This window comes from Balaenoptera physalus (assembly GCF_965194825.1).
Source record: "Balaenoptera physalus genome assembly, chromosome: 21".
In the NCBI taxonomy this organism is placed as follows: domain Eukaryota; kingdom Metazoa; phylum Chordata; class Mammalia; order Artiodactyla; family Balaenopteridae; genus Balaenoptera; species Balaenoptera physalus.
Genome location: NC_138902.1, coordinates 34246694 through 34271854, shown reverse-complemented (window position 1 = coordinate 34271854; position 25161 = coordinate 34246694). Strand labels below are relative to the sequence as shown.

General features: G+C 49.7%; 3 long non-coding RNA genes across 10 annotated transcripts in view; all 3 read left to right on the top strand.

Moving 5' to 3' along the window:
• The first annotated feature begins 65 nt into the window (after window positions 1-65).
• Window positions 66-7925, top strand: LOC309651365. Its single transcript, XR_014258070.1, has 4 exons — window positions 66-76; window positions 435-670; window positions 1309-2604; window positions 4282-7925. It is a non-coding gene; the product is annotated as an uncharacterized lncRNA (long non-coding RNA).
• A 291-nt stretch (window positions 7926-8216) lies between these two features.
• Window positions 8217-25161, top strand: part of LOC309651358 — a 48147-nt gene continuing 31202 nt past the window's right edge. For 3 of the 8 annotated variants that reach the window (XR_014258046.1, XR_014258047.1, XR_014258048.1), the window contains exon 1: window positions 16998-17811. This is a non-coding gene — a long non-coding RNA (uncharacterized lncRNA). Of the gene's footprint in view, window positions 8917-9791; window positions 10558-16997; window positions 17812-25161 lie in introns of those variants that run through there. The other 5 variants (XR_014258041.1, XR_014258042.1, XR_014258043.1 and 2 more) reach the window with 5 other exon arrangements.
• LOC309651363 lies at window positions 12731-16707 on the top strand. Its single transcript, XR_014258068.1, has 3 exons — window positions 12731-14877; window positions 15657-15883; window positions 16485-16707. It is a non-coding gene; the product is annotated as an uncharacterized lncRNA (long non-coding RNA).

The following is a 25161-nucleotide window of genomic DNA, read 5'->3' as shown; positions in this document are numbered from 1 at the left end:
AAAGGGACACGAGGGGGCGGGGGAGGGAAAGCAAAGCCAAGAAGCGGCGACGAGGCGGAGGAACCCGGCAAGATCAGTGAGGCGGCTCCCGCGGCTGCCGTTTCTGGCGTCACGGGAATCTGGAGGGCGAGAAGGAAGCATTGTTCTAGGCGGAGACAGGGCTGTTCTGTTCCCAGAGCCCTTGCCGCGAGGCCCGAGCTGTTTTCTCGCTTTGCTCCGTGTCCAGCGGGGGAGGCGAAGGGCCCCGAGAAGGGCAGGCATCGCCCACCAGCCGCAGACGTGGGTCGGGAGCTGGGTGCAAGTCCTCCATCCCAGGGCTTCAGGTTCACAGGCAGGCTCTCCTGAGGCCGGCAGGTGACACCTGGACTTGTGTGGGCTGGAGGGCTGTGTCTCTTCCCTCCCTCCATCCCCCCTCCCCTCCTCTCCTCTGGCAGGACGGTTCAGAGTTTGGGGAGCTGGAGCTGGAAAGGAATGTCCAAGAAAGGACAGAAAAGGAGGACGGGCGTTCTAGAAGCTTCTTTCCTGCTCGGAGAGCCCTGGTCCTGCCCAGAATAAGCTCTAATTCTCAGCAGGGTGAGCACAGGGGTCGTCGGTGCCGAGGAGACACGCAGTCAGGAAGGTGCCATGATTCGAGGAGCCCAAAGGAACGCCCCGCACCCCACTCCTGTGTGTAGGTACATCTGTTTTTCTGTCCTGGTGGCCTGAGCTTCTCCGCTGGTGAGAAGTAGGGCATCTGCAGCCCCTGCCGTCCTGTAAGAGGCCGGCACACCTCAGGGTTGGGCAGTCAGCCACCTTGACCTTATTATCATCCCGGACTGCTAGGAAGAGCAGGGGGAGGGGGAATGGAGGGGGAGGAGGAGGGCCGTGTCTGGGCTCTGGGAATTCTAGTGCCGAGTGGTCCGAGCAGCGGAGGAGAGGAAGGAGGCTGCAGTGGACAGAAGGGCTCAGACCGACCCCGCCCGTAGTCCCTGCTTCTAGTTCTCCCCCGTTTCTGGAGCTGCGTCACCCACGAACCTCGAGGATGTTTCCTTCGCTCGGGTTCATTCCCATCCCCACAGGGATGATCCCAGCCTTGACCATCCCACGGGGCTGACCCCCCCCAACCGCCGCTTCTCCCTCTCAGCAGGACGCTGACTCCCATTGTATCTAGAACTGCTGAGGCAGAGGGTGACCTCCCTGTGCCCACTCCCATCCACACCAGAAGGACATGAACGCCTTTCTCGGGGACGAGGAGCCCTGCTCCTGCCCAAGGCCACCTCGGCTACTTTGTAGTCCAGGTTCAGACCTCTGCTTCCATCCACCCCACAGATCCCCACCCCAACTTCCAGACCTTCATCACGGTGCCTGCAGACGGGCCCCACCTCTGTTTCTGGGACCCTTCACGTGAACTCTGAACGAGGGTCTGTGTCTGCAGAACCTGACCTGAGATGCTCACCGCTTCAATTCCCAGCTCCCCTGCCCGCTGCGCCCCCTCCCGCCTGGCTGTTGTGACACAGCTGTGACCTAGCGGACAGATGTGTGTCTGCTCCCAGTGCCCGACACAGAGCTCCGCAATCCCCTGGGGCTTCCTGGGTGATGGGAGCATGTTTGTTCTAGTGAGGCAGCTCACGGATGGCTCAGAAATACTGATCCAGGATGAGAGGCTTGGAACTTACGGCCCCACCCCCATCCTCGGGGAGGGGAGAGGGCTGGAGATTGAGTTAATGATGGATCGTGCCCACGTGATGAAGCCTCCATACAAATTCACTAACTATGGGGTTCGGAGAGCTTCCAGGTGGGTGGACACATCCCCAACTCCACCGGACGGAAGTTCCTGCCCCCAGGACCCTCCCAGACCTCGCCCTCTGTGCCCCTTCATCTGGCTGTTCGTCCGTATCCTTTAATCTTATCCTTTAGTAGGTAATAAACCAGTAACGGAAGCAGTGTTTGCCTGAGTTCTGTGAGCAAATCCCTGAACCCAAGAAAGGGCTTGTGGGGACCCAAGTCAGAAGTGTGAGAGACCTGGGCTGGTGTGTGGAGCTGGGCGTCGTGGCACCAAGCCCTCAACTGCGGGATGTGATGCTAATTCCGTGTGGATGGTAGCACACCCAGCTGGTGTCGGAGGATTGGTTGGCGTGCGGAAAAACCCACACGCTTGGTGTCGGAAGTGTTGTGAGTAGAAGTTCTTTCTCTTGCCATCACTCTGCTGAAACATCTGGCTGAGGACCCGGTTGGTCCCCGGCTGCTGCCCCCGGGCAGCGAGCCGGCAGCTCTGTCTCTGTGCCGAGCTCTGCACCCTGAGGCCTGGCTGCTCGAAGCTGCCTTCTCCCTTAGCTGACATGGTACCTTCCTGGTTAAGGTGTTTTCAGACCTGCCCGTTTCTCCGCCTACACTCTCTCCCGCCCTACAGTCAGCTTTCAAGATCAGAGGCTGGGCTGTGTCATGTGTCTCTGTTTTCCCTTTTTAAGTTTCATCCTCCTGACGGCCAGCCTCTGCACAGCGGCCAGAGGATGCACAAAGCAGATCGGACGCAGTCACGCCGAATCTCAGAGACCTAGGATGGTTCCCTCCCGACCTCCAGCAGAATCAAGTCCCAACCTCTACTTTACAGAAATGTAAGCTCAGGTGAGCACACAGATGCAAAAGCAGGTGGAAGGTGTCTTGTGCCTCTGCCTTGCTCTCTACCTGCAGGCTGCAGAGATCAAGGGCAGCTTGGAGTATATAATTGCAGCTGACCCTTGAATGGGTTTGAACTACAAGGGTCTGCTTATATGCGAATTTTTTTTTCTATAAGCGTAGTACCTGTATTTTCATTTTACAGATCTTTAAATTGACTAAGTTTGGGGAAAGTTTGTGTTTGATTAGAGATCACAATATGTGGAATCAAAAGAACTAGGAGTTGAGTCCTGATCCCATCCAGACTGTTTCAGTTTCCTGCCCTTGGCTGAGTCATGGACCATTTCCTTTGTTTTTGAGGCAGAGATAGCAGTACCCATGTTTTCGATGGCTTGGGGGTCAGTGCTCCCACCCCCCCATTGTTCAAGGGTCAACTGCATTGGTTTCTGCCTTTCCCACTAGACCGTGTTAGCAGATCACACTACAGTTTAATTCTTGTAGTTATTCGAAAGATTAACTCATGAGGCAGCTCCTGGAATGATAAAGTGGAGAACTCTGACAACACCAAGTGTCGGCAAGGCTGTGGGACGACTGGAATTCTTGTATGTTGATGATGGGGGCACAGATAGGACATTGTATTGGGAACACCGCCTGCAGTCTCATAAATTCAGTGTATAAGTGCCATCTGACCCAGCAATTCCACTAGGTATTTATCCCAACTACATAAAAAGACTTGTACAAGGAATGTTCTTGGCAGCTTTATTCAAAACAGCCCCTATGGAGACAACCCATCAATAAATAGGTGACGAGATAAACAAATCCTTTTACATCCATACAACGGAATGCTACTCGGTAATCAAAAAGAACAATATTGATAAATCTGCAAAGGTTAACTGAGTGAAAGAAGTCAGACACGTAGGACTGTCTATTCCCAGGTACATGAAGTTCTGGAACAGGCAAAATAATCTACAGTGAAGTCTAGGGCAAGAGGGGGGATGGCTTGGGAGGAGCCCCCCCAGGGTACTTGGGGCGATGGAGATGTTGGCTGGGGTGCCGGTAATATAGGTGTATGCATTTTTCTAAACTCATCTCACTGTATATTTAAAATGGGTCCATTGACTTTATAGTATGTAAATTGTACCTCAAGGGAGTTCATTTTTTTAAAATAAATTTGTTTATTTTATTTATTTATTTTTGGCTGCGTTGGGTCTTCATTGCTGTGCACGGGCTTTATCTAGTTGCGGTGAGCGGGGGCTACTCTTTGTTGCAGTGCGTGGGCTTCTCATTGTGGTGGCTTTGCTTGTTGCGGAGCACGGGCTCTAGGCGTGCAGGCTTCAGTAGTTGTGGCTCATGGGCTCAGTAGCTGTGGCTCGCGAGCTCAATAGTTGTGGCGCACGGGCTTAGTTGCTCCGAGGCATGTGGGATCTTCCCGGACCAGGGCTCAAACCCGTGTCCCCTGCATTGGCAGGCAGATTCTCAACCACTGCACCACCAGGGAAGCCCCGAGTTCATTTTTTTTAAGTGAGTCAGATATCAAGGTAAAGAAGAGGCAGAATTTGAAGTGAGTTTTTTTTAAAGAGACTATTCTTCATAAGATTTTTTTTTTGATGTGGACCATTTTTAAAGTCTTTATTGAATTTGTTACAATATTGCTTCTGTTTTATGTTTTGGTTTTTTAGCCTCAAGGCATGTGGGATCTTAGCTCCCTGACCAGGGATCGAACCGGTACCCCTGCATTGGAAGGCGAAGTCTTAACCACTGGACTGCCAGGGAATCCATGAAGTGAGTTTTAATGTGATAAAGAAACACTGTGAATGTTAGAGTTCATCATCCCTGCGGCCTCCTTTCAGACTCTCAAGGCTCTCCCTCCTTCCTCTCTAATTAAACTTACTTCTTTGGGGGCAGCAACATTTGATATAAAATTTAAATAATTTAATGTTCAATTCTATTATTTTTCTCTTTGGTTTACTTATGCGGATAGAAACACTGTGTTTTATATTATAGTTCCAGATGGATGGTATTGTAGCTTTGTTAGGTTTTGTGTGCTTGCCTGGGTATAAAGCATCAATCAGAGCAATACTGTCACAGATATTAACTTCAACTAATGATCAGGATAAGTTCTGTGTCACAAGCCACCTTCAGCTTAGGGACACTGGGTCTACCAGACACTCCCCCATAAGGTGCCAATTTTACTGGCAAGCCCTTAGTACCAATAGATTCAGTTTTCTTACTACATCCCAAATCAGACATTTTAATTAGCTTTTATCACTTTTTACCTTTTTTGATTTTCACCTAATTATCCCCAAATTTAAATCTGACTGAATTATTTAACAAGCAGACAACAAAGAAGCTATTCTCAAATACAAAGAGCCCCACCCTTTCTGGTTCTTGGCCCCTGCTGGGTCAGATCCAGCCAAGATTTGAAAGCATTTGAGAAAAAGCTATGACTCAGTGTATGCTCACAGTATTGTTGTTTTCCTATTTCCTTCCCAAATGAAACTTAGACAAGACCACCATGTTGCCGAAGATGAAAAAAATCAACAAACTAATTTGAGGGGGAAAATGATACCATTTTCTGAAATCTCCTAAGCATTTCCTTTTCTGAAAACAGACATGGGAATCTTAATTGAAAATGATAAGCTAGTTAAACATTACTCATAAGAAGCAATACCCTGGGGTAATAAAACGTGCATTTGGCTGAAAATAGAAAGATGTATGTCTTCACCTTAGCCATGCTTCAACTAGTTGGATGACTGGATAAAGTGTTTAATTTCTCAGCCCTGTGAGTTGGGATGGATGATCTCACACTTCCCCCCGGTTATACAATGGGGAATAGATAGCCTCTTTTTCTGATAAGGGGTTAATACCCAAAATATATATAAAGGACTCATACAACTCAGTAGCCAAAAAAAACAAACAGACAATCTAATTAAAAATGGGCAGAGGAACTGAATAGACACTTTTCAAAAGAAGACATACAAATGGCCAACAGGCATATGAAAAGATGTTCAACATCACTAATCATCAGGGAAATACAAATCAAAACCACAATGAGACATCACCTCACACCAGTTAGAATGGCTATTATCAAAACGACAAGAAATGTGTTGGTGAGGATGTGGAGAAAAGGGAACCCTTGTGCACTGTTGGTGGGAAAGTAAATTTGTTCAGCCACTATGGAAAATAATATGGAGAGTCCTAAAAAAATTAAAAATAGAACTACCATATGGTCCAGTAATCCCACTTCTGGGTATTTATCCAAACGAAACAGAACTGCTATCTGGAAAAGATATCTGCACCCCCATGTTCACCACAGCATTATTTACAATAGCCAAGACATAGAAACAACCCAAGTGTCCATCAACATATTACTGGATGAAGAAGGTGTAGTGTGTGTGTGTGTGTGTGTATATATATATATATGTGTGTGTGTGTGTGTGTGTATATATATATATATATATACATATATATACATGTATACATATGTGTATACAGAGATTGTATTGACAGTTGCCAGAGATGAGGGTGGGGAATGGGCGAAATGGGTGAAGAGGGTCAAAAGCTACCAACTTGCAGTTATAAGTTCTGGGGATGTAATGTACAGCATGGTGACTAAAGTTAACAATATTGTATAGTTGAAAGTTGCTAGGAGAGTAGATCTTAAAAGATCACAAGAAAAACATTGTGTAACCATATAAGGGGATGGATGTTAACTAGAATTACTGTGATGATTATTTCACAATATACACATATATCAAATCATTATGTTGTACACCTGAAACTAATACAATGCTATATGTCAAATATATCTTTTTAAAAAAATTGGAAAAAAACAATAAAAGTCAAGCCCGAACTTCCTTGTAAATGTAATGAAGCCTTTAATGACACAGGGGAAGTAAAAAGAGTGGTGGTGGCTGTGCTCTTATCCCTTGTATCACTATTTATTACTTGTACTACTGTTTATTGCTTGTATCACTATATATTACTTGTATCACTATTTATTACTTACACTATTTATTGCTTGTATCACTATTTACTGCTTGTATCACTATTTATTACTTATACTATTTATTGCTTGTATCACTATTTATTACATATACTATTTATTACTTGTATCCCTATTTATTGCTTGTATCACTATTACTTATACTACTATTTATTGCTTGTATCACTATTTATTACTTGTATCACTATTTATGGCTTGTATCACTATTTATGGCTTGTATCACTATTTATTACTTGTATCACTATTTATTGCTTGTACTGCTGTTACTTGCATCCAGCGGATGCTGAGGGATTCTGTTTTGCCAGGCACCGCAGGAAAGCAGGGCGGATTCCTACTTCATCTCTGCTGAAACTGGCCCCCAGTCTGCTCGCTTCTCCCTCCATGAAGCCCCAGTTCTAGAAGGTGGTCCAGCCCTTCTCCTTAAACCCACACTGATAGATTCTGCCCCCTGAACGAGGTTCATCACTGCCCTTCTCCTACCGGTCCACAAAGTGGAAGTACAGGGCTTGGTGAGTGGAGCTCTTGGATTTCAGCTGCCACAAGTCCCTCGTGCAGTCAACAACCTGCACGTCCATACAGGCCACACCTGTGCCCTCAGAGCTCCCATCTAACTCGGGGCTTAAGACTTGTCTCCGTTGTAGCCCCCGCCGCCTAGCGGTTTCTTCTTTCTCTGAACCCCTATAGGTCAGGTTGTTTGCTTATGTGATGCTCTAAAACCCATTTTTAACTTGGGTTGTATGATTTTTAAGGCCACTTCCGTTCCTGAGGTTCTGATCCTCGGAAGGGCTGGCTGTCAGCCTAAAATAAAATATGAGATTAAGTTGAGATATTTGCTTTCCTATATTAAGTCATTCAACACTCGTCAGAGGCATTGCCCCGGGTTTCAGCGGGCATGAGACACTCTGTGTCCCCACCCAGACCCTGTTATTAGTCGGGCCTGGTTTCAACCTCGGACACTGACCGTGAGCCTTTGAACGTCTCCTGGCGGCTCTATTCCTGTGATCAATCTCATTTTTAAAACCCCCTTATAAGTCAAGGATCACAGCCACATCCCTCGTTTGAGGCTCAAACTGAAACCGTGGGTAATGAGTCAGTGCATTGCACCTGCCGTCACTAATCAAGGTCATTTTAAGACTTCATATCCTCCAAGCGGCAGGGAGCCTAAACAGTAAGCTGTTTGCCTGAGCTGTTTTCCAGCAGCTTGGAGGCTCAGCTGCCTCGAGCTTAGGCTGAGCCGGTTGAGACTGGAGAGGAGTACTGACCCCGCAACTGGGCCCGCCCAAGCACTGGAGACCTGGTGACCTTGGGGAGGCCTGGCGCCTAGTTACGCCTGCGCAGAAGGACCCTTACGCACCTTCTCCTCACCCCTTTCCCTGCGCCCTCCCCGCACTGCCCACGCCCCCCACGTGCCACATGCCTCAGCCCGCCCCCCACGTGCCCCACGCTGCCCCCGCCTCAGCCTGCTTCCCACGTGCCCCACACCACCAGCCTCAGCCCGCCCCCCCCACGTCCCCCACGCCCCCACCCGCGGCCTCAGCCCGCCCCCCCACGTCCCCCGCGCACCCCCTGCCTCAGCCCGCCCACCACGTGCCCCACGCCGCCCAGGCCCCACCCCTTCCGGCCGCTTCATTCCTGACCCGGCAAAGCCTGGCCTTCGCTGAGGGGGGCTTGAGGCGCTCTCTCTTCTCTTGGTTTGGCTGTGAGTAAATCTCTCCTTGCTTCTAAACTTGTTTGCTGTGCGTTGAGCAAAACGAACTTGGTTTGGTAACAGATTTGGAAGCCGGTCGGGAGGGAGTCCGGAGGAACCTTGGCCCGAGGGTCGTGGCCCCTCTTGGGTACCGGGAGCCGGTGGCCGAGCCTGAGCCTCGGGTCCCTTGGCTCCAGGGCCGTCCCCCAGTTCCCCACCGGGCACCCCGACCTTCTGTGCTTGTTTCGTTTTGTGCCAGAAAAACGGTTTTGGGGTTTGGATAGGGAGACGTCTTCTGGGTGAGTGATCTCGTTAAAGAAACACACCTGTGTCTCGATCGTTGGATGGTCCTGACCCGATGGCGGCTGGAGGCCCGGCTGGCGGGCGTTTGGGGGACAATAAGAAGGGTCGCGGCTGCTGAGGTACCGGGGTTGGAGGCTGGGGCTCTGGTTTCTGGTCTCATGTGTTCATGTCTGTCTGTGTCTCATTGTCTTGTTTTTAATCGCAAGGACCAGGTTCAGGAGAAAAGGGAACAAAGGAGAATGCAACAGGCTATTCTGCTGGCGGCCGGCTGAACCCAGGGAAGAGCCGGACCAAACGGAGGCCCCCATGAGGGACTTGGCAAAAGGTAGGAGGCCTCAAGCGCCCCCCCTTGAATGCGGAGCCTGATAGTGGGACCCCCCCCCCAAATGTGGATATTGCGGGCAGGAGGGACGCTGGAAGAGTGCCCCATTCCGAGACTCTTGAAGGTAAGCAGGTGGCAGCTCAGGTGCCCCAGGTAACTGTTGATGCCAGTGACCAAGAATGATCGCTCCGAGTCTGTCACTGTCTTCCATACGGGTGACGTGGCAGTGGGAAGTCAAGGGTGGGGCTTATCAACACAGGAGGTGGGGGGAACTCGGTTTTAAATATTCGGCTCTCTAAACTTTGTCTTGAGACTGTTAGTAACAGGGGTGTGCGGAGAGCCCTTGAGAAAACCTTTTCTCCGGCTGGGGAAGAACCACTGCTAGTTTTCCGTACATGCCTGATGGCCTCACTCCCCTTCTGGGATGAGATTGACTTAATTAAATACCAGGGTTGCCTTTGCACCTGGACGCTGAGTGGATATTAAAGCACCACCAGAGCAGACCTGCACGCTGCAGGCTCTATCACTCTAACCTCAAAAACAGCCTGCAGTGATTCCGGGAGCGATACCACGGAGGGTGAGTCTGGGGGATGGGCGGATGGGGGGTGCTGGGAAGAGCGGAGGTGGCCACACCTGTGCGGGTCAGGCTCTGTAGGGGGGCAGACACGCCAAACTTAATGCAGTATCCATTAAAGTAGCCAGCAAAGCGTCGGGTGAACTCCTCACAGCCTCCCTGCATTATGACCCAATATTCTCCTGCTGGTCACTTGGTGATTGGTCCACAGGTGAATGTGTGTACATGATTGAAGAGCAATTAACAAGTTGTAGGAATTCATCCCTAGCCCCTAACCATCCTCTGCTAATGACTTTCTCCACAGACTCTTGTTGGGTTACCATCTTGGACTTGAAGGAGGCCTTTTTTGCCCACTCTTGAGTTTTGAATCCCAAGAGTTGTCTGCTTTCGAATGGGAAGGTAGAGATAAAGGAGTTAAACTCCAGTACTGCTGGATGGTGCTTCTTCAAGGAGTTAAAAATTCTCACACTACTTGGAGAAGTCCTGGCGAGACCTGAGGGACCTTGAACTAAACGGGGGAGCCCTGATTACCAGTGAGACAAAGGACTCCTGAGACCAAGGTATGGGTTTGACTTCGACCTTCTTGGCTGAACGAGGCTGTAAGGTGTCCAAGAAAAAGGTAGATTCTCAGCCCTTTGTTAAATATTCTGGGGTTTTGAACTCAAGGACAGAGAGCTGCTCCCTGCTGGGAGGGAAGCTCTAGCCAGGACTGCAGTTGCCACGAGGAGGCAACTGTGGGATTCCTGGGAGCGACTGGGCGCTGCTACACCTGGACCCCCAAGTTTGGACTCGTAGCAAACCCTTTTAATGAAGCTTTTAAAGGCAGTTACACAGAAACCCTAGGCTGAAATCTTGGAGGATAAACATCCAGGAGACCGGCTTCATTCCTGCTGGACGGGACCTTGTGAGAAATGCGATGGGAAACGGAAACCACGCTGCAGAAGGAAGACCGCGACCGAGATCATCCAAACCTTGCCTGGTTCCAGCCCCCGACACTGACTTCTTCCAGGAGCAGGTGAACCCCGACAGATCTTCAGCTGCTTTTCAGAAGCTGCGAGAAAGAAATCAAGGTGAGTGGGTTTGCTGCAGTGGTGGCTTTGGTCACATCAGACGCTTCAGAAGGCAATTTAAATAACTTGTTATAAGAAGGATCTGTTCTCGTGGTAGTCCTTTGTTTCTAACTTCCTAGGTTTGGAAGGACTTCTACTTTGGTTGCGCTGGTAACTTACCAGGCTGATCACCTGACCCCTGTCTTTCCCTGGATCCCTAAAAATCCTAAATGTTAACCATGGCTGGCATTCTCTGTGTCCCTGAGGGGTATGTCTTTGCAGTTTCAGTTACCTAAATGGTCCCGTGGCTGCCTTGACAGCTGGCGCCTGGGTGGTATTTATTTATTGGGTCAATGTTAACATCAAACCAGAAACAAGAAAGTACACTCAAATGAGTGCTTGATAGTTTGACTTCTCAAGCGCTTGTTGGCTCTCTGCCCCTTAGCAGCAGGGAGTAGCCAAAGGCATCCTCACCCCTCTCCCTGGAGGTTGAGGAATGATGAGAAGATGGCGGTGCTGAACCTTGAACCTGTGGGTTAGACGCACTCCACCTGCCATCCCTAACGAAGGTTGTGAAGACTTGCGTGGCCTCCAGGCAGCCTAATCAGTAAGTGTTGGAGTTGTTCTCCAGGAAGTTGGAATCAGCTGTGTCGAGTTAGGGCTCAGCCAGTTGAGATGGGGTCGGACCACCGATCCCTCAACTGGGCCTGCGCCTGCACTGGAGACCTTGTGAACGTGCAGAGGCCTGGAGCCTAGTTACGCCTGCGCAGAAGGACGATTACACACCTTTTGCCCATCACAGCAGCCCTATTCACTGTCCCATTAGTACCCCAGCCCCTTGCCTTCTGGGAGGCAGATCTGAGATTTGTTCTCCAGCCTCCTTGCTTGGCTGCCTTGCAGTTAAGCCCTTTTTGCCGCAGACCTCGGCAGCTCAGCGTCTTGGCTGGCTCTGCACCAGGCAGAACGAACCTGGTTCAGTAACTGTGACACTAATTCACTTGTGACATGTCACCTAGGAGGGTGCTGGAATGCACCATCTCCAGAAAGCCCCTGACGGGAAACCTGGTCCAGCTGGGCTCAGCACCCTCAGACGTCGGGCCTTCCCAGTTGGTCTGAAGACGCAAGTAACTCGTTACCAGAAATAGCTGGTCTTTCAGTTGTTTAGTTCTCAGAACTCGGAGGCAGCTCCTTCCTCCCAGGCCCCCAGTCCTCCCTTGCCTCCTGGCTAGAGCACTTCCTGAGTGGAGGACGAAGGCTGGAGGAGCCCAGGGCTCCGGATCTGGTGGGTGTAGACCCCCCCCACACCGCCGCCAGGACAGACACCAGCTGGTCCCGTGGACCGGTCCAGCATCTCAGCTCCCAGGGAGGCGAGCCTGACCCGGAGCGAGGAGGTGACTGCCCGAGGTAAACGTCTAGCTTTCAGCGGAGAGGACTAGTACACGGCTCTCCTAACGACGAACCCTTCACGGCAGATGAAGCTGGCGGGGGAGGCTGACGCAGGGCAGGCGGAGCTGTGGGCTGGAGGGAGGCCGTCCCGGGGGACGGAGGTCACCTGCTGAGGGAACCTCATCTGCGCTCGGCCCGCTTGGGGACCTGAGGCTTCTTCCCGTCCGCAGCGCCTCACCCTCGACACAGGCTGGGTCATGTGTGTCTGCCCCTGGCAGCACAGATACTCCTACCCGGCTGTTCTCGGGTGAGCCGAGGGGTGGGGCTGTGGAGCCTGCAACTCGGGGGCCGTGAGGACCAGGCTCAGCTCACAGATGGAGGAGCAAGCCGGAGGGAGGGGCCAGCTGCCCGTGGCCACAAGGCCAGTCGTCGCCGCTGAGATCCAGGCCCAGGGCGCCGGGCTCTGTCCCCACGCGCCGTCCTGTGCTGCGGGCTGAGCGGGTGTGCCCTTGGTGCAGCGGACGGAGTACGGGTCTCAGCCTGGGGCTTCAACACGGTAAGACGATGTTTGTGGATTTCATCAGCAGCTGTGACACAGGATTTCCTTTCTCTGATTGTACAGGTTTTTAAAAATTAATTCTTGGACACGTTGGGTCTTCGTTGCTGTGCGCGGGCTTTCTCTGGTTGTGGCGAGCGGGGTCTACTCTTCTTTGTGGTGCATGGGCTTCTCACTGCAGTGGCTTCTCATTGCGGAGCACAGGCTCTAGGCGTGCTGGCTTCAGTAGTTGTGGCACGCAGGTTCAGTAGTGGCACGCAGGTTCAGTAGTTGTGGCTCACAGGCTCCAGAGCCCAGGCTCAGTAGTTGTGGCGCACGGGCCTAATTAGTTGCTCTGTGGCATGTGGGATCTTCCCGGACCAGGGCTTGCACCCATGTTCCCTGTACCGCCAGGTGGATTCTTAAGCACTGCGCCACTAGAGAAGTCTCTGATGGTACAGTTTTAAACGTAATGTAATAGAAACCACAGGTGTATGTATTTCAGTGTCTTCTGAGCTGTGAGGAAGTGGGGTCACTTCACAAGACATAGGTCGCCTGTGCTGCCACTTCAAAATGAAGATGCGACAGGCAGGATCCCCTCCGGGGGGGATCAGGATAAGACACTCAGACTCTACGCAGGGAACCGTGTTGTCACGTCCTGGCTGATCCCGGGGCGTTGTCGCGTGACCACCGGGCCAGAGCTGGAAAGGGGGTCTCACCCCAGCAAAGCCTCCGTCGGGGGAAACTGCTCACCTTTAAAAGTAAGAAGCGGACCCCGTGCCGTCAGAGCACCGAGTTCTCTGGAATTTCCTGGGGCAGCAGGGGAGGAAGGTGGCCCAGGCCTCTGGGGTCTAGAGGGCTGGCCCGGGTCTGGCCTGTGCAGCCCCTCCCGCTCCACCCAAGGGGCCGACCTGCAGGACGGAGCCCTGAGGAACCAGGTACGAGGCAAACCCAGGGTCAGTAACACTTTTCCAAGAGATGGCAGGCTCTGAACGTGAAGGACAAGGGCCGAGTCCCCCGACCACTGTGGGAAATGCCGTCGTTTGCAGGGCTGAGGAGAGGGCAATGGGCAGCTGTGCCTCCTGCACGTGAGACCCCCGCCTGATCCTGCACTGAGGGTAGGTGCTCCTTGAGCGGGACCCTGGGTGACTCCTGGCACTGGGTCAGTTAACACATCTCTCCCGGGTAGCTGCCGCTCACGATTCTGCTGTTCCTCACGGGCTCCGGCGACCACTGCTCTGTGCTCTGTAGATGCTGCGTTTCTTACAGATCCAAGGTCTGTGGCAATCCTGCGTTGAGCAAATCTGGTGCCGATTCTCTAACTGCATTTGCTCGTTTTGTCATGCTTTAGTTATTCTTAGAGTGTTTCAGACTTTCATCATTTGACGTGTGACAGTGATTTTACTGATTCTGACTTGGAAAACTCAGGTGCTGGTTAGTGTTTTTTAACGATGAAGTGTTAAGGTGTGTAGGCTGTTCAGATGTAAGTCTGTATACATAACAGATTGAAACATAGCGTAAGCAAGCTTTATATGCACCGGAACACCTACCAAGTCGTGTGATTCGTGTTGTGATCAGTTTCCGGTGATGGAGAGATCTTGGGTTCACGTCTGAGGTATGCCTGTCACGCGCCCCAGGGGAGCCTGTGGAGCTCTGGGAACAGGACTGGGGCTCCAGGAACGCTGCGCCCCCCTGCACCCTGTAGAAGGGACAGCCTGGACCAGTGTGACAGAAGTGCCACATGGTCTGGAGCAGAGGAGGGTCACAGTCGCTCCCGAACCAAACTGGTTGGGCTCCTCTGAGCAGTTCCCAACTAGGCCCTGACCCTTCAGGCTTCAGCGTCTGTATTTTCATTGTCCATTTTAGCAAGATTCCTGTTGTGTCAGTTTAGCCAGAGCTCCCCAGGCTCAACTTCTGACCACCATCAACATCTGACTGGATTCCTCATCCCCCTTCCTCCCCTAATGAGGTCTGACCCTTTGGTCTGCTCTCTGCATGAATCCTGTACGTCGGTTTAGTGCTATGATCTGAATGTGTGTCCCCCAAACTCCTGTGGAATCCTAATGCCTGAAGTGATGGTGTTGGCCTTTGGGAGGTGATGATGTCATGAGGGTGGAGCCCCTGTGAATGGGATTAGTGCCCTGATAAGAGACCCCTGAGAGCCCCCAGCCCTTCTGCCACGTGAAGACACAGGGAGAAGACGCCGTCTGTGAACCAGGAAGAAGCCTCACCAGACGTTGAATCTGCCGGCACCTTGATCCTGGACGTCCAGTCTCTAGGCTGTGAGGACTCGAGTCGTGCTTAAGCCCCAAGTCCAGCCCTGTTAGAGCAGCTCAGACAGACACCTCCACCCCTGCTGTTTCCTCTGACTTCCCGTTGGTGGCACCACCTGCTCCTGGCTGTCACCCCCGCAGTGGGAGGTGAGTCCGACTTGTCCCCGTGTACAACCCCAGGGCAGGAATGAATCCCTCTCGCCTGGATCTTCTACCGTCTTGACAAGTGTTGGGTGGGACAGCGACGGGACCTAAGGATGGAGGAGTGGCTGCCGTGCGTTCTGTCAGGCAGTGTCCTCATGTGTTTGGTCTCAGGACTGGACAACTCCTGACTTTACAGAGGAGAGCGTGGAGCTGGGATTTGGTGGGCTGTGTCGATAGTTGTCTCAGTTTTCATTTATGGTAATCACTAAAATACAGTAAGCCCATTATATACTAACGTAAAACATTTCTTGTTTTATGAGAACTGCTTTCCAAAAACAACCCTCTACTGAGAAGAGGAAATTATACATTTTTGTTATCTTATTCTCGACTGACAGAAGCGAGAAGCGTTAACACCTGTTTCTGCATTTGTTGGTCGTAACGGTACCAGTGCCTGGAACCCTGGCCCGTAACTGGGGGAACGTGAGCGCGGAGGGAATAATGCCCTGGGGCTGATGGGAACCCAGCTGTGACTTCTGGGGCCCCAGGCCACCCCCAGGGAACTGCGCCGGCAGCCTGGCTGGCATGTGAGGTCTGCAGCTCCGACCCTGAGAGCAGGGCTGCTGGGGGACCTTCAGCTGAGGGCGGCTGTGTGCCCACTCTAGCAACAGGGTCGCTCTGCCGTGTGGACCAGGCTGTAGGGAGCAACGGGGCAACGGCGGAGGCCGGGAAGCTGGGGAGACGTGGGTGGAGGTGATGGTGTGGCTTCCGGGTACATCCTGCAGGCAGAGCCAGCGGGACCTGCTGATGGAGTGGATGTTCACGAATCAAACGGCGGAATCGAGGACGATGCCAGGAGTTGTGACGTAAACAGGCAGTAAAGATGAAGCTGAAGGAAGACAGGCTGTTGAGGAGAAAATCAAAGCCGGTTTGGGGTGGAGTGGAGCCCGACGCCTGCCCAACACACCGGACAAGATGTTCGAGGGAAGCTGGCTGTGCAGCCGGGGCGGAGGTAAAACCTGGGAGCCTGTGGGGAACAGATGTGGCTGAAAGCTGGGCCGGGGGGTGCCCGTGGAGGGCACGATGGAGGAGAGGCTGGGAGACGGGGGAAAGCAGCAGGAGGACGGAAGGATCAAGACGGGGTGGGTGTCCAGGACCCCCAGGAGGAGCCTCGTGAAGGCGGAGCGAGCGAGTGAACACCGTCAGGGTCCGGTACCGGTGCCCATGGGGCGGGGACGGGTGGCGGGAGGTGGTGAGGGAGCCAGGCCTGTTGATGGGGGGGTGGGGCAGAGAGCGCGGGCGGCTAGGGACGGGGGGCCGCGTGTATGGGAGATCCTTGCCCGGTGTTCCGTGAAGAGGGACAGTGGCGGTTGGAGGAGTGAACTCCCGGGACCTCTCAGTGTCGGGAGCTGTCGCTGCATGTTTGTGGGCTGACCGTCATAAAGCAGAAGAGGAAACGGTCAGGTGCAGGGGGAGGGCGGCTGCTGAGAAAGGCCTAGACAGCCCCTGGCACCAGCGCGAAGAGGCCTTAGATGGGGCGCGGACGGGGCCCTCGAGGCAGCGGGAGAGGTGGACTCGAAGGTGAGAAGATCTGGATGTTCTCTTCGGTGCAGAGGCTCAGATTCCCCTCCCCGCCGCCTGAGCCCTGATCTCCGAGACCCTCCGGACACCCTCCTCTTACAGGGCCGACTTGATCTGCCTCTGACCGTGGTGGGTCCCAGCTCCTGCCCCGTCCTCCCCAAACCCCAGCCTGTATCCACACAGGTGCAGGCTACTCCCCGGGTGCACAGTAAACACTTGTGTACCCAGTAGCGTGTACACACGGTGAAACCTTTACCTCTTTGAGATCTTGTTTTTTGTGTCCTATCCATAAATACCCAGAAGCAGGATTTCGGGGCCGTGGGGCAGGTCTGTTAGCTTCCTGAGCAACCTGCCCAGTCTGACAGAAAGCGACCGGGTGATGCAGGAGGTGGACACCTGGAATGACCCCAGGCCGGGCAGCTCCGTGACCCTGCTGGGCGGGGCCCGGGGGAAGCTGAGCGGGGAGGGCGGGCCGTGGGCCTCCGTGTTGGGGAAGCCCGGATCCTGCAGGTCCTGGCTGCGTCCTGTCCTCTGCAGACACACGTGCACCGAGGCCTCCTGTTCTGCTCCGCGGGCAAGGACGCCGGCGACTGGGGAGGCCAGCCTGGGAACACCGCCACCTGCCCCTCCCCCAGCGAGGTGACCACACGCAGAGCTGGTGACTGCTGCTCCTCGCCCGCTGAGTGTTCTCCAGAGACACTTCTGCCACTGCCACTGCCGCGACAGATGCCGTCACCTCCACACTCAGTGCCTACTGAATGCGTACCACACAGCAGGTGCTGCAGGACCTGGAGCAGGTCATCCCAGGGGGCCCTACAGCAGCCCGTGTCACAGGGAAGGAGGGACCCGGCGGAGGACTGTCTCTGGCTCCTCACACGGCCGGGGCTGGCCCCAGGTCCCTGTCGCCGTGAGAGACCGGGCCCCTCGCTGGCCAGCTTCAGTTATAATGCTCACTGTGCTCGCGAGTCGGGGGGTTGCCTGGGCTGGGCCGGGCGGGTCTTAGGCGCCCCCTCACAGCCCGGTGGGTGGGCGGGCGGCTGGCAGAGCGAAGGCCGGAGCTCTCAGGCCGCCCACCCGCTTCTCCCGGGCGGGCATACAGGGCCGGGAGACGCATGCGGCCGTGCTTAGACCTCGTCCACCTCAGGAGCGGGGCCGGGGCCGGAGCCCAGGGAGCACGGACCTACCCGCTGTGCCACGCTAACGCTGGAGAAGGGTCACCTGCAGATGCTCAGGCCAGGCTGACGCCTCCTCTCTGAGAGGAACAGCCTGAGACAGACCAGCACTGCCTCCCCGCCCAGGAAGAAGAGTCTGGAGAGACGGGAAGAAGACCCGGCAATGCCAGGACAGCGGGGACTGCAGGTGACCTTGAACAGTGTAGGGGATGGGTCCCTGCCCCAGCCTCGCGGTCACGTCTGCATAACTGCACTGAGGTGTAGTCAGTTAGCAGCGTCACCTCGCAGTCACGTCTGCATAACCGCACTGAGGTGTAGTCGGTCAGCAGCGTCACCTCGCGGTCGCGTCTGCGTAACCGCACTGAGGTGTAGTCAGCAGCGTCACCTCGCGGTCCTGTCTGCATAACCGCACTGAGGCGTAGTCGGTCAGCAGCGTCACCTCGCGGTCGCATCTGCGTGACCGCACTGAGGTGTAGTCGGTCAGCAGCGTCACCTCGCGGTCGTGTCTGCGTAACCGCACTGAGGTGTAGTCAGCAGCGTTCCTTTCAGATATACAGTGTGGCGATTCCAAACTTTTACATTGTACACCACTTACAGTTACTCTGAAGCATCGCCTGTGTTCTCTGTGTTGTACAGTACATTCTTCAAGCTTACTGTATACGTAGTAGCTTGTACCTCTTGATCCCATGCCCCAGTATTACCCCTCCTCCTCCCTCTCCTCACTGGGAGCCACTAGTTCATTCTCTGAGTGTTTTTTGTTCACGAGTTTTATTTTTTACATTCTGCATTTAAGTGATACTCATACAGTATGTTTTTCTCTAACTTATTTCATTTAGCAAAGTACTCTCCGTTACATCCATGTGGTTGCAAAATATCCTCCACTACATGCACGTTGAATGAGGTTTGGTTTAATCCATCTCAACCCCCAATTAAGATGGATAACAGAGATATAGATAATACTAGGTTTAGGTTGACAGATGGTGAGATTTGATATAGTACTGACGGGGGTGCAAGTTTTTGTCATGTTAATCACATTGAGCCTGCTATTAACGGGATGCACTGAGAGGTGGAATGGGGATAGGCCTGGATTTATGGTTAGGGCTATTGTTGCTGCTGTTGGATTGAATATTTTTGTGATGGTTCATTGGCCGGAGTGCAAGTTAACAATAACTGCTATTATAAGTAGTATTGATGTGGCAGCTTGTGTTAGAAAATATTTAGTGGATGCTTCTTTAGCTCATGGGTTAAATTTTTTTATTATAATGGGAATAATGGCTAGTATATTTATTTCGAAGCTGATTCAGATTAATAATCAGTGGGAGCTGGTTATTACAATTACAGTTCAGTTCCTGAGATAATGGTTGTTAAGATGATAATAAAGATGATGGGATTTATTAGTGCAGGAAAGGTATAAACCAACATTTTTGAGGCCCAAGAGCTTATTTAGCTGACCTTATTATAGAATATGCCGTAATATGGAAGCATGAAGAATTCTGAACTCTGAAGGGTAGGTTCAGTTTCTGTGATCCTTAAAATAAGAGGATTTAAACCTCTGTTAGTTACTCTATCAAAGTCTTTTGTCAGACATATTTCTTATGTTTGTGGAGGGATGCTTGATATAATAGGTGATGAGACGTGTCATATGCATAGGGCTAGCGTTAGTGGTAGGAAATTTTTTCAGAGTAAATGTGTTAATCATATCAGAGTCGAGGATAGAATACTCGAATTCATAGGAAGGAGACTGTTAATAGTAGTGTTTTTTTTTTTAATTTATTTTTATTTTATTTATCTTTGGCTGCATTGGGTCTTTGTTGCTGTGCATGGGCTCTCTAGCTGCGGCGAGCAGGGGCTGCTACTCATTGCGGTGCATGGGCTTCTCATCACGGTGGCTTCTCTTGTTGCGGAGCGTGGGCTCTAGAGTGCAGGCTTAGTAGTCGTGGCACATGGGCTCAGTAGTTGTGGCTCACTGGCTCTAGAGTGCAGGCTCAGTAGTTGTGGCTCACGGGCTTAGTTGCTCCGCGGCATGTGGGATCTTCCCGGACCAGGGCTCGAACCCGTGTCCCCTGCATTGGCAGGAGAATTCTTAACCACTGTGCCACCAGGGAAGCCCAGTAGTAGTGTTTTGATGATAAAATTGGTTGTATAGAGTTCTGGTATGTATAGGTTGTGGAATGCTCCTAGGAGTAAGATTGTCGTGAAGATATTTATCATAATAATGTTGGCATATTCTGCTAGGAAAAATATGGTGAATGGGCCTGCTGCATATTCTACGTTGAAACCTGATGCAAGATCAGTTTCTCCTTCTGTCAGGTCAAAGGGGTCTCAATTCGTTTCTGCTAGAATGGAAAGAAATATTATAGCCAGTGGGTTATGATGGGAAAATTAATCATAATTGTTCTTGTGTTGTGATGAGGGTTGAAAGAGTGAAAGATCCATTTATTCGGAGAACCAATAAAAGAATAATTGCTGGCGTTACTTCATATAAAATTGTGTCACTGCTCATAGGGCTCCAATTAGTGTGTATTTTGAGTTGGAAGCCCATCGGCATAATAAAATAGAGCATACAGCTAGGCTTGATATAGCTAGTATAAATAATACTCCCAGGTTTTTATTAATGAAGGGGTAGGGTATGGGTAGGGGGACTCATATGGTTAGGGCTAGGATTGGGGCAATGATGAATATGGAGATGGAGGATGTAGCTGGTTGTAGCTGGTTGTAGCTGTTCTGTGATGAATAATTTGACTGCATCAGCAATGGGTTGTAATAGGCCGTATGGTCCCACGATATTTGGCCCTTTTCGGAGTTGCATATAACCTAAAATTTTTCGTTCAGTTGGTGTTAGGTGTGCTACGGCTAAAAGAATAGGGATAACAAGCATTAAGTTGTTGATTGTAAACATTTTGCTAGGGAGAGGATTTGAACCTCTGGTCATAAAGGTTTAAGTTTTATGCAGTTACCGGGCTCTGCCACCTTAACAAACCCTGGTCTAGGGTGGCTATTTTTTTTTTTTTTGCGTCCATGTGTTTTTAATATTCCATGTAATGAAATGGGAGTATGCATAAAGCATACTTCTGCGATATACTAAAGCATGATGGTTATTTCCAAGAAAAGCATCGACAGGATTGTTTCAGCTGCAGGCTGAATATCTGCTTTTCTCATGGAACACCATTTGGAAATAAGACTAACAGATAAACTGTAGTTATTCAGAATTGGCTTTTGGCAGGTATTTTCTTGAAAATAACACAAGTGAGTCTGTCATTTTGAGAAAGACATATTTGTTGCCAATGATAAAACTTGAGCTTTTAAGCAAATATTAGAATTTTTGAAACATATCTGCCACAGTGAGATTGACAATTTCCCAAAGTTTAGAGATTTTTCAGATGAGATTGGTGGTGGTGTTAACAAATGTTATATTTTTTGATATTGTATATTCAAATGTGTCAATATGTAGTAGATCTGCCTAATTCACTAAACCAATATTTTCCAAACAACCAAGGACGAAGGCATAAAACTACAAAATCATGCATGGGTAAAAGGTACATTCAAAGTGCAATACAGACCAATGGATTTTTTTTTTAAATTTATTTATTTATGGCTGTGTTGGGTCTTCGTTTCTCTGCGAGGGCTTTCTCTAGTTGTGGCAAGCGGGGGCCACTCACTAGCGCGGCCTCTCTTGTTGCGGAGCACAGGCTCCAGACGCGCAGGCTCAGTAATTGTGGCTCACCGGCCTAGCTGCTCCGCGGCATGTGGGATCTTCCCAGACCAGGGCTCGAACCCGTGTCCCCTGCACTGGCAGGCAGACTCTCAACCACTGCGCCACCAGGGAAGCCCAGACCAATGGATTTTAATGTAACCAAATACAAAAAGTTCATTGTTATAATTTCAGATTCCACATTTCACTAACCTTTAAGAAACTACTTGCTGAGCTTTGGTGCATTATTAAAGTAGACTATACATGATTTTTGGAAAAGATACTTAGGGTGGCTATTTTGTATTTGTTGATTAAGTTAAGATTATATCATTAATTATTTGAAGGTGCTTATGTGAAGTGGGTCTTATTTCTCTTGTACTTTCATACTGGGAGAAATATATAATAGAAACTGACCTGGATTACTCCGCTCTGAATTCAGATCACGTAGAACTTTTTTTTTTTTAACATCTTTATTGGAGTATAATTGCTTTACAATGGTGTGTTAGTTTCTGCTGTATAACAAAGTGAATCAGCTATACATATACATATATCCCCATATCCCCTCCCTCTTGTGTCTCCCTCCCACCCTCCCTATCCCACCCCTCTAGGTGGTCACAAAGCACCAAGCTGATCTCCCTGTGCTATGCGGCTGCTTCCCACTAGCTATCTACTTTACATTTGGTAGTGTATATATGTCCATGCCACTCTCTCACTTCCCCTTCCCCCTCCCCGTGTCCTCACGTCCACTCTCTACGTCTGCGTCTTTATTCCTGTCCTGCCCCTGGGTTCTTCAGAACCACCTGATCGAGGTCGTAAACCCAGCTGTCGATATGAACTCTAGGATAGGATTGTGCTGTTATTCCTAGGATAACTTGTTCCATTGATCAGTTTTTGGATCAATAAGGGATACTATGTTTTGACTAGTAAGTCTAGATTTTAATCACTTGGAGGCTTTTTTATTCTCCGAGGTCACCCCAACCAAAATTGTTGACTCATGTGAAATTTTGTTATCCCTTGGTGGTTTGATTATATATTTTTGGATTAACTAATTAAAGCTCCATAGGGTCTTATTTTGTTATTCCTGCCTTTTTATGGGAAGGTCAATTTCACTGATTAAAAGTAAGAGACAGTAAAACCCTCGTGTGGCCATTCATACAAGTCCTTATTTAGAGAACAAGTGATTATGCTACTTTGCACGGTCAGGATACCGTGGCCGTTTAACAGTTGTCACTGGGCAGGCAGTGCCTCTAATACTAGTTATGCTGGAAGTGATGTTTTTGGTAAACAGGCGGGGTTTGTGTTTGCCGAGTTCCTTTTCCTTTTTTTAATCTTTCCTTGGGTGCACGCCTGTGTTATATTAACAGTGCATTTAATAAATAATTTAGTGTTGAGTTGTATTTATTTACTGTTAATTATCAGCATATTACTAGTTACTGATGTAAACTTATGCAAGGAGAAATATTTCTTGTTACTCATATTAACAGTATTGCTTCTATAACTTAATAGATTGGTCCAGTAGTAAGACTAGGAGTTGATTTGTTTATTGTTGGTATTGGGATATATTAATTGTTGAGCTTGAGTGCCTTCTTAATTGGTGGCTACTTTTATGCCAGCTGTGGTGGTGTTTGTTTTTTACTCTCTAGTTATGGTCGTATCCATTTTTAAAAAGCTGTACCTTTTTAGACTAACATCTAAAAATACATTAAAACTTAAAACGGTTTTTAGTACTTTTTAAGGTTGAATTGAAATTCTTTTCCTGGACAACCAGCTGTCACCAGGCTCATTAGGCTCGTTATCTCTGCTTACGAATCGTCTCACTATTTTGCCACATAGATGAGTTTGTTCTAATAAACTGTTCATAAGTAGCTCGTTTGGTTTTGGGTTATTTAAGTTCTCTTTGTTAAATTTTTGCTAGTTAAATCATTATGCAAAAGGTACAAGGGGTAAACTTTGCTTTTTATTACTTTTAATATTTCATCATTCCCTTACGGTACTTCCTCTATAGCGCCAGAGGGTAATTTAAATTCTATCTCCTATACTTTAAATGTTGAGAGAATGCTTAATCCGCTTATGCTAATATAACGGGAGGGGTGCTGGGCTAGCTTTAGTTCAAGGCATTCATGGGATATGAAATCTCCTGGGTGGAGAGTAGGTGCTTTATTTAAGCTATGCTTTGATTTATCCAAGCACACTTTCCAGCATGCTTACCTTATGACCTGTCTCCTTGCATATGATTAGTATTTGCTAATAGATTATAGGAAATCATCATTATACTTGAGTAGGATGACGGGCGGTGTGTGCATGCTTCACGGCCTTATTCAACTAGGCACTCTATTCTTAATTTACTACTAAATGCTCCTTTGGTTTTTAGATTTCATAAAAAGTTTCGTGTGGCGAAAATATGTTCTTGATACAGAAAATGTAGCCCATTTCTTCCCACCCCATAGGTTACAACTTGACCTAACGTTTTTATGTATAATAGTTATGCTTACTTGTATGACTTTTTAGGGTTCGCTGAAGATGGCGGTATATAGACTGAACTAGCAAGGGCTGGTGAGGTTTATCGGGGTTCACCGATTATAGAAGAGGCTCCTCTAGAGGGGTGTGAAGCAGCACCAAGTCCTTCGAGTTTAAGCTGTTGCCAGTAGTACTTTGGCGAATAATTTTGTTCTTGTAATTATTTGGGTTTAGGGCTAAGCATAGTGGGGTATCTAATCCCAGTTTGGGTCTTCGCTGCTGTGTAATCAGGAAATACTAAAGTCATTTTCATTGTCTGCTTTCATTTTAGTTATGGCTTAATTAAAACTTAATTTTATTCTGCATTACTCTTTAACACACTTTATGCCGTATTTCTATTAATTTGAGTTAATCGTATGACCCTGGTGGCTAGCATGAAATTTACCAACCCTAGTTAATATAACTTAGTCGAACTTTCATTTATAGCTTAATTTTTATCATTGCTGTTTCCTGTGGGTGTGGTTGAGCAAGGTGTTGTGAGCTGCTGGTGCAGCGTGCTTGATGCCTGCCTCTTTTAATCTCAGTGATCGAGAGGGCATTCTCACCGGGGCGTGGATGCTTGCATGTGTAATTTTATTAAAAACTTAGTAGAACGGCTGGGACCGAACCTATGTGTTTATGGAGTTAATGAACTCATTTAGGCATTTTCAGTGCCTTGCTTTAGGGTTTAAGCTACATTAACAAGTTGATGTATGTGATGGATCAATATTTACATGATTATTTTATGCGGCTTATGTCAGATTTAGTACTAAAATTTTGATAAAAATGGTCGATAGATCTAGGGAGATGTCTGTTTATACAAGTGGTGAGTATCTAAGTAGTTTATTGGTACTGTTAACGACAGGTTGGCCCTGGCCATCGCCCTCTACAAGGAGGAAATCCCGTGCTGCAGCAGCTGCTCGCTTTCAGCACCCCTGAAAGGAGTTCCAGGTGGAGAGCTGAAACCAGGCTCTCTGTGCTGGGAAAACTGGCAGAACAGGTCTTCAGATAGTTAGTATTTTCAGGAGCCCATTTTATGAGCCCAATTCTTGTATCTCTTTATATCTAGAAAAGCACTAAAATCCTTCACGGCGACGTCTGCTCTTCGTGACTAGCAGTAACCTGCACAAGACTAGCAGAAACCTTCAGTAGAAAATATGTGCTTGATTGCATATATTCCCCCTGCACCAGAATCACATCTATACTGACCTTCCCCCTGCCTCTTTGGGGCAGTTTCTCAGAGCTGTCTGGCATGCTGTCTCCCGGGCTGCAGTCCTCATTTTGCCCCAAATAAAACTTAACTCGCAACTCTCATGTTGTGCATTTTTTTAGAAGTCAACAGTGCGATTG